This window comes from Carcharhinus amblyrhynchos, chromosome 6, assembly GCF_965287045.1.
Source record: "Carcharhinus amblyrhynchos chromosome 6, sCarAmb.v2.hapA, whole genome shotgun sequence".
NCBI classification, from domain to species: domain Eukaryota; kingdom Metazoa; phylum Chordata; class Chondrichthyes; order Carcharhiniformes; family Carcharhinidae; genus Carcharhinus; species Carcharhinus amblyrhynchos.
In genome coordinates this window covers 44,666,097-44,677,577 of record NC_137329.1, presented here as the reverse complement: position 1 = coordinate 44,677,577, position 11,481 = coordinate 44,666,097, and positions in this window count along the sequence as shown.

The following is an 11,481-nucleotide window of genomic DNA, read 5'->3' as shown; positions in this document are numbered from 1 at the left end:
GTTTACTGATGACACCAGCGTAGTGGGGTTGGATCTCAAACAATGATGAGACAGAGTACAGGAAAGTGATAGAGCATCTGCTGAACTGATGCGATGACACCAGTCTCTAACTCAATGTCAACAAAACAAAGGAGATAGTCATCGACTTCAGGAAGCGTAGTGGAGGACATGCCCCTGATTACATAAATGGGATGAAGTGGAAATAGTTAAAAGCTTCATGTTTCTAGGTGTCCAGATCACCAGGAAACTTTCCTGGTCTCTCCATACTGAGATCATAGTTAAGAAAACCCACCAATGCCTCTACTTTTTCATGAAGTTAAGGAAATTCAGCATTTCCACTATCACTCTCACTACTTTTTACAGATGCACCATAGAAAGCATCCTTTCTGGATGTATCACAGCTTGGTATGGCTCATGTTTTGACCAAAACTGCCAACTGCGCTGTTTATTCAGACAAGAGTTCTCCAAATGAGTGGTCAACTGAACTTGCAAGGTTCACTGGCTAGTTTTTAATGTTGGGGAAATTGGACAGAACATTAAAAAGGCAGTGGGAAATTTGAAAACTGCTTGGGAGGTGAAATGGATGGTCTAAGCACTTTTTAAAATTTGGATTTTCACTACGCTGAAGATTTGCCCCCTATAGATGCAAACCCAAACAATGGTAGATGGATTCTTGGAAATGTTCTTATATTGCTTGGCCTACATGGGTTCCAGATGTCCATCAATACAAGAATGTCAGTGTAACAGAAGCCTTAGTTATATAAATTCACTGTCGTGGAAATTATACATTATGGGTCGATCTCAACATTCTGCCAGGCCATAAAACTGGGATTGTAGGGTGACCATCCATTATAAAAACTGCCTAATTTTTGGGTAGTTTCAGTCACAGGTATGGATCCCTTTTGCTTACAGTGTCATCTTATTCAAGTTCCCTTAAATTGAAAAATACAGACTGTAGCACCAAAAGATATTGGTATTAAAAATCTCTAATTAAGAATTTCAGCAATAGATTAGTCCCTTACTATAAAGCATTTGTGGAAGTTAAATTGCACATTTAGGGCTCCAAAGATTTATCATTTTTCCTCCATTTAATGATGTATGTAAAGACAGTGTTGAGTGGTGCTTCAGGTAAGCAGGTTTCTATGATTTATCACTTCATAACTCAACCAACCAATCAACATTTGCACAAGGAGCAGATTAAATTGCTCAATGCACAGTGGAAATAACATAGAGAAACACAGTGCTAACAATCAGCAGCTCTGCTATTTGATCAATTACTTTTCTAAATGTGGTTTAGCCTCGTAGTTCATCAAGTATTACAAAAGGGTCTCAGTACAAGCCCAATCCATCTATTGAAAATAATAACTGCAGGATTTGCAGAATTTATGAATATAGTAAATGATTGTTTAACATGAATGTGACTTGTTTTATTCCATTTCTGAAGTCAGATATAGAAATATATGCATATACGCACAAATATATGATAGATGTAATGGTTTTCTTGCTGAATTTATATCCATACGATTAGTGCAACTCTATAATAAAAAGCAACTGGACTTCAAGCTGTTTTAACTGCACAACTCTATTGATTCTCACCTTTGAAAGGCACTTTTGCAATGTAGTCTGAGTTCCAATTTAAAGGCTAGCATGGACAGAACACTCAATCCAATCCCTTATGCTGTCATAGCATGTACCTACTTCCAAGCACAAGCACAACCCCACTTGTTGGTAGAGTCACATCAGCAAACAGATCTGATATGCATCATCTGCCTCTGTTATTCAACTCTCATACATTGAATGCTTCAAATTCCTCTAAAACAGGACTGTTATCATGTAACAGCAACATTACATGATGCAGTGCTTATATCTAAATATATACAGAACATAACAATTCAGTGAAAAACTAGATGAGGGTGCAAGATTGGTCTGAGAGATGACATTATTACTATCCTCACAAAAATAATAAAGAAATAAATCAAAAATAAACATTTTTATAATTTGCAATCTTATGGACAGCTTTTAGAGACTTTACATTTGTAGACGAGAATATTTCTTGGTGTCTCTGAATGATAGGATCATCACAAGAGATAGAAATTCTTCAATGGAGGCAATTTGTACCAACAACCATTCCCAGTTAACTATTTATGATCCTCTATATCTATTTCAAATTGAGTTGTAACCAATTGCAATTGAGTTGAAGTAGCAAGGACCACTGACTGGATGCCACCTTCCAATTCCAATTATTCAATGCATAATAACCGACTAACTCAGCATTGCTGCTGCCACTCTACTGCCATAACGTTGGTGAAAGTGTGGTAGAAATTCCATTTATACATTTCATAACAGTAAAATACAAAAAGCCTCCTCACTCCTGAGAAAAGTTTCTTCAATTCTCTTAGTAGCCACAGAGTGGCACACGAGTGCTGCTGTAATATTCTTTCATACTGCTGTCATATATCAACACTGAGGAGATGGCAAATTACCAGCATCTTTCAAAGCAGCTAGAATATTATAAATTATGTTTCAGTATCACCAGTGAACGGGATGGAAGATTTTACAACAGATGGATGATATTATGAGCTGGGAATATGATAAATCATGTATTTTCACTTGTAAATAGTTTGAACCATCAATTATGCCATACCTGTGCAGATTGTAAATGGAGGCTTGTTTTTCAGCTTGCATATCGGGAGAAAGTAAGGTGATATTTTCTTTGACTCTGGGCGGAATTTTATGAGAATAATTCGAAGTATCCAGGTGGCATTAAAATGGGAGCGTTTAGGTGAGTTTTCATGCCCAATCTGATGGACTTATATATTGAAAATATGGGCTAGACCATTTCGAGCTGCTGCAGGCCGCCCCACAAGCCCCATCAGGCCTAGTTCTATATGCCCCACACCCATAGGCCCCGCCCCCTGGCACTGCACAGTGGACATTACCAAGGTGCCAGGCTGACAGTGTCAAGGTGCCAGGATGGCATTGCCAGGCTGGCACTGCCAAAGGGGCACCTCCTTGCCCTTGGTCTCCCTGGGGGACCTCAATGGCCTCCAATTCCACCGGCAAGGCCAACACAACTTTCTCCATTCATGGGAAACAGATATTTGCCTCACCAGAAAGAGCCTTTCCTGGCAAGGCCATAAAAGCAAGTGAACGCGGACGACTGAGTTCACTAAACACATGCAAATTAACATTATAATGAATTACTAAAACTTATTTAACCTCTCACCCATTTTAGCAAGATAATGACCTCTCTGGAAATTCGGCTCTGGTAAAATTGCAAGAGCAGAGAAATCAGGCAAGATCTTGATTTCTCGGCTCTTATGCAATTTTACCGGCTCACTCTGCTCATCAATGGGCGGAACGAGCCAATAAAATCTCGGCCCATTTGGAGTGATGACGAATAGAACATTTTTTTACTCAGTCAACTTCACATTCAGATCTGATGTAGCACAACTACCCTATGCCAGCCAATCTTCCTCAGTGATTTGATCTCGTACACAAATACAGTAAGTGTACTACATGGCTGTTTCAGAGTGTCTGAGTTAAAGTGGGGGTATCATCAATAGGGATAGATGAGGAGTAGTTGGGGAAGATCACAAATAACATTTGCACCACACAACTCAGGCAATGACTGTCTCCAACAAGAGAGGATCTAACCATCATGCTTTGATATTCAATAGAATTACCGTGACTGCATCCCCCACTGTCAACATCCTGGGGGTTACCATTGACCAGAAATGGAACTGGATCAGCCATATAAGTACTGCGCCTACAAGAGCAGGTCAGAAGCTTGGAATCCCAGGATGATTAACTCACTTCCTTACCATCCCCACTCCACCCCCAAGGCCTGTCCATCATCTACAGCTACAAGTCAGAAGCTTGTTGAAATACACTTTCCTTGCCTGGATGAATGCAGCTGCAACAACACTGAATACCAAGAAGCTGAATACCACGCAGGACAAAGTAGCCCACTTGATTGCTATCCCTTCCACAAATATTCAATCTCTCCACCACCAACAAACAGTGGCAGCAATGTGTACCATCAACAAGATGCACTGCAGGAATTTAGCAAGACTTCTTAGACAGCATCTTCCAAACCCAGGACCATGATCATTTAGAAGGACAAAAGCAACAGAAACCTGGGAACACCACCACCTGAAGGTTCCCCTCCAAGTCACTCACCATCTTGACTTGGGAATATATCACCATTCCTTCACTGTCACTGGATAAAAATCCTGGAACTCCCTCCATAACAGCACTGTGGGTGTACTGACACTTCAGGGATTACAACAATTCAAGAAGGCAGTTCACCATCACCTTCTCAAGGGCAATTAGGGATGGGTAATAAATGCTGGTCTAGCCAGTGATGCCTACATACCATAAATGAATGAAAAATAAACCTGTAACCTTTTTTTTCCGGTCTATGGACATAAATTTAGATTGATTTTGTTACAGGTCTTTGATTCTGCCCACCTGTGTACCCTAACCATTATTTATGCCCAGGTACAAAAGAGAAAAATCTGCTGCATAATATTTTATTTTATGAACAAACTTTCTCCTTCTTCAGGCTTCTTATTTCACCATTTATATTGTTTGGGTTTCTCCACATTCAGGTAATGATGGGCTGTTTGCTCCAGTGTTGCTATGCAACCTGCAGCTGTATCCTCCTCCTCTTCCACACTTGTATAATTTAGAAATGAGAAATTCACATACGGATTGTGAAAGGAAAAGAAATAGAAGACAAGAAAAGACAAGGCTCTGCTGCTTAGCTTAATTGCTTGCCTGTCTGCTTCATGAGCTTGGTTCAATCAGTTATGGCACAATGATTCCTGGCTTTAGTGCAAGGTTTTTGTAGTGCCAGGGAATACAATAAGGACAAATGAATAACTAATTTTCTGGTAACAACCTGACAGCAACATCTTAATGGGGGGAGGAAGCATTCAAGTGGCTTAACAAAATATCAACAAACCATTAATTGCTAGATTTGTTATGAATACATTATCTTCTGAGACCTGTCTTTTCTTTCCCTTCCATTTTTGAAGATATAGGATGGGATTTTACAACCTCACTTGGGCGAGGCTCATAAAATCCCACCGAAGCCAACAGAGAGTTCCGTTCTGTGAGCTGATTCCAGAGCAGGCGTGGTGGTAAAATTCCGGCACTAGACTTCTGAGAGCTAATTTTCCAAAATTTTCCCTGATTATGGAGAGTCATGCCCATCTGAAATGAAGGTCCTCAATTTGGGTATATATTGCACATGTGTTTGCAGTTATTATGATGGCAAAATTCTGCACCTGAATTTCCAATGCTTCCAAAAAGCATTTCTGGTGTGAGAGGATCCGCTCCAGCTTTGTATTCAATCTCCCTTCATCTTATGTTCATGTGCACATTGCATCAGGGAATCTCTGCATTGCAATTGAGAGTAGAAACTGAGCTTACTTTGCCGTTCATCTCTCAGGAGAACTCAAGACAACTTTAAAAAATTCATTCATGGGACGTGGTGTCGCTGGTTGGACCAGCATTTATTGCCCACCCCTAATTTCTCTAGAGGAGGTGGGGGTGAGCTGTCTTCTTAAACTGTTGTAATCCATGTGGTGTAGGTACACCCACAGTGCTGTTAGAGAAGGAATAGTGCCCAATCTACTCTCCAGTTAAGATTACTTAACCCAACATAGAATGGATGCCAAACCTCAGTGCAATACAGGGTGCTCCCTTCACTTGGTGAAGGTTTCATTGCAGCCAAGGGCAGTGAACGTTACACATGAGAGTACATTCAGCAAATTAGCTGCTGCACAGATATCCTGGTAAAGTATGAACATGGAGTTGTAAATGACTTGAATGAGAATTTGATTCAAGGAAGTTCCAGTTAACTTTTTCTATACCCTTAACAAACAGCTACACTTATTTAAGATCACCTCTCAAGTATCTCCTTTCTAAATTGAAAACCTTACTCGATTACAAGAGTTTTCTGGCATGGATTGCAATTTACAACCTACTGATGTTGGTTCAGTTGAAGGTGGGAAGCACGATAATTGCATGCTGCCTCCTCATTGAAATGAATCCTGCAGGCAGCCCAGCAAGGGTTGAGCTGCTGACTCTGCATACACATTCGGAGGCCTCAGAGTGTACAAGGCTAGCTCCAACTAGCCTCTGGCTGTTATTGACAGGTTATCCCTCTAAAAAGGGAGCTGCATTGCAGGAGAAAAGGCTGCCAGGATATCATGTTGGAAAGCTGAAAGTGAAGAAAAATGTGGCATCAACCCAGAGGTCTCCAAGCTTCAGTGATGCCACTTTGAAGGCACACACTTGTCATGGAGATGGACTCCAGCAGAGGAGCTGTGTATCCACAGTGGAGGAGGGGGGGGAGAGAGCAGCACACAACAGACCCTCATGCCAGTGCATTTGGAGGATGTAGTGCAGGTGGTGGGAGACAGAGCAAGGTGGGGGACAATATCAATGCTTGGTCTCTGGCCCTGGGGATCTGACAGAGTTCAGGCAAAAGTTTAATGACCTCACACACTATGATTAGTGAATACATCACCTCTCATTTACAGGCCTCTCCCTCTGTCCGATGCTTACAAATGGGGGTCCATTGCTCATCCAGTGGCACTCACCAGCACTCAGGACTTAAACCTAAAATTTACATACAGCAATAGCACTTCACCTCACCCTCAAGGGCACTTGGGGATGAACACTAAATGCTGGCCTTGCCAGTGATGCTCAGCCATCATGAATAAATACATGTTTAAAAAGCTATTGCAGTAATCCAGAAAACCTATTTTCCAATAGATTGTTCGGATTGCTAAGTGTTTTTCCTGGGGAATGGAAGTTACATTGACTTAAATAGGCAACCATTATTCTGAAATAGTGCCCCCTTGATCTAGATTCCCTTATGAGGCGAAATATCCTCTCAGCATTTATCCAGTTAAGCCTCTGAAAATCTTATATTTCAATAAATCACCTCTCATTTCAACAGGTTGAATTGGCTCAATCTTCATTCATGATAACCCCTGCATCCCAGAAGCGAACCTTGTGAAACTTCCCTGAGCTACCTCCAATACAAATATCCTGAAATAAGGAGACTAAATTGTGCACAAAACTAGGTCTGGTCTCACTGAAGCCCTGTATAGTTGTAGTAAAACTTCTCCACTTGTATACTCCATTTCCCTTGCAAGAAAGGCTAACATTCCACTTGCTCTCCTAATTACTGAATGCTATTTTATGAAATTTCTTGTAAGGGAACACCCAGATTGCTCTGTACTGTAGTATTTTGCAGTCTCTCAACATTTAAATAACATTTTGTTTTGCTGTTCTTTCAATCAAAAAGGATAACCTTGCATCTTTCCACATTATACTTCACCTACCACTTTTTTGCCAATTCACATTTATTTAAAAAATATATTTGAGTTAAAAAAAAATCAAGTTCACTGAGGATATAAAGAAGGGATAAAGGGGAAATCAATAGATGCAGTGTACTTAGATTTCCAAAAGACATTTGATAAGATCCCATACCAAAGGGACAAGAAAAGAGCGATGGTATTGGGGGTAATATATTAGCATTGGTTAACTAACAGAAAACAGAGCCATGACAAATAGATCTTCAGGTGAACAAATCATTACTGGTGAGGTGCCTTAGGGATCAGTGCGGGGGCCTCCATTATTTACAATCTACATGAATGAACTGGATGAAGGGACCAGATATATTGTCACCAGATTTGCTGATGATACAAAGGTAGGTCAGAAAGCAAGTTGTGAGGACACATATTCTGCAAAGGGATTTAGACAGATTTTAGCCTGTAACCTCCTGGCTCCCCAGTGTTGGACTGGTGGGGTAACACAAAGATGTGCTGGGGAATCCATCTCAGAAGTTTTCAGGTAAGGCTTTATGTGGCAATTTTTCAGAACTGCTAACTTCCCCTGAACAACTGTGCTGGGTTGGGTCTCCCTTGACACTCCTGACCCCATAGTGTTCATTCCCTTCTCCCAACTAAGCATATCCTTACGGTATTCCCTATCCCTGAGACCCCACCCACATGGTATTCCCTCCCTCCACTTGATCCAACCCAACACCCTGACCCACCGCCTCAATCTGACCTCTTCTCCTCACATATACACAGCTGGAACCCCCCCCCCCCCCCCCCCCCCGCCCCCGATGTGATTGAAGATGATGTAGGTCATGAGGTCAACAGGACTTGTTATCCTTTTGACCAATAGTTTGGCAAGTATTTTTTGTCTAATAACAATTGTTTTAAGTTCCTCTCTTCCCCCTGATTTATACTATTGAAATGTATTTAATGACTTCAAATATGAATACAGATACAAAATATTTGTTCAAAGTCTTTACTATGTCCTTGTTTCCTATTATTAATTCCCCAGGTTCATCCTCTAAAGGGCCAACATTTATTTCAGTTGTTCTCTCCATTTTTAGAAATGTGTGGAAGTTCTTACTTTCTGTCTTTCCATTTCTAATATTCTATTTTCTCCTTCTTTATTTCCATTTAGTTATGCTTTGCTGTTTTCTTTAAAAAATCCCAATCTTCTAACCAACTACAAATCTTTGCAACATTGTCTGCCTTTTCTTTTAATTTGATACCATCCTTGACTTCCCTAGACATAGAATCCTTTTTTTCTCAATGGAATATATCTTTGTTGAGAGCTTGGAAATATTTCCTTAAGTACCTGCTGCTACTTCTCTATCATTCTACATTTTCCTCTAATTTCCAAGACCACACCAACTTTTTCTTCATACCTTTGCAATTGCTTTATTTATGTTTAAGACATTAATTTCAGACTCAGGTTTCTCACCCTTAAACTGAATATAAAATTCAATTATGTTATGATCACTCTTCCCTGGAGGATATTTTCCTATGAGATTAATTAACCCTGTCTCATTACACATTACCAGATCTAAAGTAGCCTGTTCCCTTTTTGGTTCCACAACATATCCTCAAGTCTACCTTTTCTAATTTGATTGGTAAAAATCATAGTGACTAGCCTTTGGTTTTCTAGGAGGGATCAAGATGGTGGGTAGTGTGTATTGATGAAGGATGAACACATTGTGCTTGTCACAAGGATAAATGGTATTCACCAATATAATAATTTTGGCATGGTCGCACACCAACTGCACATTTATGAAATGGAAACCCTTGTGATTCCTAAAGCTCACCACACTGACACAAGTGTCCCGTAGAGCCATGTGTGTGCAGTTGATGGTGCCCTGCTCCATCAGGAATCCTGTTATCCTAGTGAAAGAAGTAAGAAGTCTCACAACACCAGGTTTAAGTCCAACCAGTTTATTTGATAGTAATCCCTGGTGGTGTTGTGAGACTTCTTACTGTGTTTACCCCAGTCCAACGCTGGCATCTCTACATCATGACTATCCTGGTGAAAGCACATAGCCTCTCATCCTTCTTGCTTTCCTCAGCAAAAAGACAACACACTACCTGCATTTTGATACTCTGAGAAAGGGTCATCCTTACTCGAAATGTAGACTCTTTTTTGTCTCCACAGATGCTGTCAGATCTGCTGAGTTTTTCCAGTATTTTCTGTTTTTGTTTCAGATTTCAGCATCCGTGGTATTTTGCCTTTAGCCTCATTTTGAATAGATGAACTGTGACCATCCAAACACAGCAATGGATGGAGTGCTGAGAAATGTCAGTCACTTATTCCAAGAAAGATCTGAAGACGTATAATTCAGAATGATGGTAAACTGGATAGCCATTGGTTGGACTACCTTGGACCCGCTGTGAGGCTTCAGATTGGGTTGAAGGAGATGGCACCTTCTTGTCGAAACTTAGTCATGTCAGATATTGCTCCTGCATGAAGCAAAAGTTTTAAACATACTCTGTTAAAAACCCTTGGTGAGTTGGACCTTCTGAGTAAACCCTGCACTTCCTCCCTCCTAACAGAATTCCCTCTCCCCTCCTCAGCTCCATTTCTTGGTCATGTTGCAGTCAAAGAACTGCAACTACAGCCCTCCTATCATGGTCAGGTATTCTTTGTCCTCCAAGACTGTAAGGAGCAGCTTTTAAAAGACAACTTCACACACAAAACATAGCAGTACTTGTGTAAACCTGGTCTGAGCAGAAGTAAGTCAAAAGCATCTCACCAGAAACTTGCTGACTGACTCTTTAAATAGCTCTGATGCAGGACTCATCTTGCAGCTGAATACTTGATCTTTGAGAGATGGATGGATTTGTTGCATGGACCTGCTTTGCCCAAATTTAGAAAATGTGGGTCATATCAGTCTGTATGGGCTGTGTAAGTTCATAATCTTGCCATTTCCGTTACTTCTCGCACTCATGGGAGGCCCATGCAAGTATTCTGCTTAAGCTGCTTTTGCATATAGGTTATATCAGAGGCACAGTGCTCATCCTAAGGAAGGTTTTCAACCTTTTCATCTTACATTTCTCCAGTATTTCTTCATAACTCGAATTTCTGGCACTAGGAATCCTCCTCATGACTCTGTACTGCCATCAGTGCTTGGCTATCTCACTCATATCTTGGTGACCTAAATTTATTCACTATAGCTTTGAGCACAATATATTTTTATCATGACCTCTTCTGAATTATACTGCACTATTTTGGTGATGTAATTCAATATCCTAATGGCTTTGCTATTGGCAGCTGTACAAATTCCATGAAATAGAAGCTCCACCATGTATGATCATTCCTAAATGAAATCTCAAAGGCTGGTGTAAGAAGTATAAATGTCACAGCAGTGCATCAGATGGCAGTCTTATGTTATTGGAGATAACGATATTCTGGGTGGATTTTGCAGCTATTATCAAGGCAAAGCTGTCATTATTTGCTGTCATTACACTGTGAAATGAACAGTGAATTTGGTTCCGAACATGCACAGTTAAACACAGCAACTACTGATGCTGCTCTCAGTGATTGCCTGCTCCGCCATAGGTTGCTCTGTCAATGTGGCTGCAGATTGAAATCAATTAGAAGTCACTGAACCAATGCAAACTTCTCTTTTTATGCTGTAATAATGCTGTCAAAATCCTCACCCTTAAAAAAACCTATGCTTTGCTAATGAGGTATAACTTTTCCCCACAGCACACTAAACCATAAAACTACCACTGAACACTTCATTGCTTCTGAAAAACTAATTCTATATTTGATATATGATAATGCCATAGTTTTTTTGAGTTTATGATTTTTCAGCTGCTGATGATCTAATCTCTATTTTGTTTTCTGTAAATTTACCAAAAAAATGAAGGGCAATTGGTATATTTTATCTCTTGGTTTGCCGTTCATGAGATTTCTTCAATGTGTTTGGCTATTTACCCTGCTTGATGATATCACTATCGATGGATGCCTAGAGATACCCTTGACGTGATGTCAGATGTCAAGTTAATGTTTGGAAAGGGGAAATACACACTGCAGAAGTTATTGGGGTTTTGTGGTCAGTTTTCTTCAAGGTTAGAGGTATCGCCTTCACTTCGCCATGACCACAATATCTAGGTCATTGTT